Below are 1418 nucleotides of genomic sequence, written 5' to 3'. Positions count from 1 at the left end.
GCTAACTGGGTTAGAAAAACTCAGTTAAGTTGACATGTGCCAGACATGTGATGGGCATAATTGTAATTTTAGTGTATCTTTAAATTAAAAAAAAAGAAAATATATATAATCCCAGCCATGTGCTAAGCACATGAGGGCATATTTGTAACTTCACATTTTATAAATTATATAGAACCACCACAGCCGATTTTCCGACAAGGAGATCGATGACTGCACTGGTGGTGGTCACCGCGACGGTGACGGTGAGTATTCCGGCGACCAGAACAAAGCTTTCAAAGACAAACCGACCTCAAACTCGTTCTCGAAGGATCATGTTCCGCCTGTAAACAAAAAATAATCAATCAGTTATCATTCTCTTTTCTATAAAAACTGAACCACGTACGCTATGAATAAAATGATTAAAACCAACCAATACATTTCAATTCCATATTTGGGGGTTTATACATCACAAATTCACAATATATAAAACAAAATTACAAACCTTATGCTTTGAAATCAAGCGTTGGTGTTTCTTCTTCTTGGATTTAAAGGAAGCAAAGTCAAATCTGGTTGGCTTCAACCTTTTGCGTTTGCCCTAAAAGCACAGCAGATCCAACCACCAATAACTCAAATTGTACTTGCAAACTAATAATAAATAGTGAATAGATACCGATAATGCAACCGAAGGTGTTAACGGAGCAGGGGGCGAGGTTTTAGACATCAAAAGCTGAGCCACAGGAGTCACATCGGTTACCGGTGATTTGGAGGGTTTCAGTTCATAAGTGATTTGAAGATCAGGAGTTTGTTCATTGCTTATCTTGATCGGAGATGAAGCCATTGTTCACCGGAGATTGTACTGAGTTTTTGGGAAGAGAAAGGGCTGAGGGGTAGGTTAAGTTAAAGAAGAAGTTGCAGGGTTTATGAAACCACCACTGGAAGACTACCACCAAAATTTCGCCAAAATACCACCAAACCTTCATCGTAGCCGTCAGCCAATCGCCGCTTGAAACCACCACTGGAAGACTACCACCAAAATTTCGCCAGAACAACGAGGCTACTCCCCTATTTCGAGTCCGATTCAGGTATGATTAGGTCTATAACCTCCGATTCGTCCGATTCAGGCTCAATTTTCGGTCTCTTTTTGCCCTATTTTGTTACCTTCTTCAAAAAATTGGGAGAAATTGAAGGTGAAACGAGACATTTACCAAACTCTTTTTTCCGGTGACGGAAAACTTTCCGGAGATGTCGCGCCTCTGATGCTGACGAGTCTACCGCTGGGTGAGGTTGAAGGAGTGACGGGTGGTGTTGCTTCATGAACTGGACTGAAGAAATTATCTTGATTGTATTTTCAATTTTTTTTTTTTGATGATGATGAGGTTGAGTTAAAGTGGATGAAGAGTTGGATGGATACTGGTGGTGACTGGTGAGGTTTATCCATG

General features: G+C 40.6%; 1 long non-coding RNA gene across 1 annotated transcript; it reads right to left on the bottom strand.

The window, feature by feature from the left end:
- Positions 1–281: 281 nt before the first annotated feature.
- On the bottom strand, positions 282–785 carry LOC143598825 (uncharacterized). The gene is made up of 3 exons (XR_013147189.1): positions 650–785; positions 482–574; positions 282–320 (listed from the first exon to the last, which is right to left on the bottom strand). It is a non-coding gene; the product is annotated as an uncharacterized LOC143598825 (long non-coding RNA).
- Between the last annotated feature and the right edge of the window lie 633 nt (positions 786–1418).

The sequence above is a fragment of the Bidens hawaiensis genome, unplaced genomic scaffold (genome assembly GCF_021521415.1).
Source record: "Bidens hawaiensis isolate Kalapana, Puna unplaced genomic scaffold, B.hawaiensis_p1.1 tig00050870_1, whole genome shotgun sequence".
NCBI classification, from domain to species: domain Eukaryota; kingdom Viridiplantae; phylum Streptophyta; class Magnoliopsida; order Asterales; family Asteraceae; genus Bidens; species Bidens hawaiensis.
The sequence above is the reverse complement of the archived record's forward strand: the minus strand, read 5'-3'. Positions and strand labels throughout refer to the sequence as shown.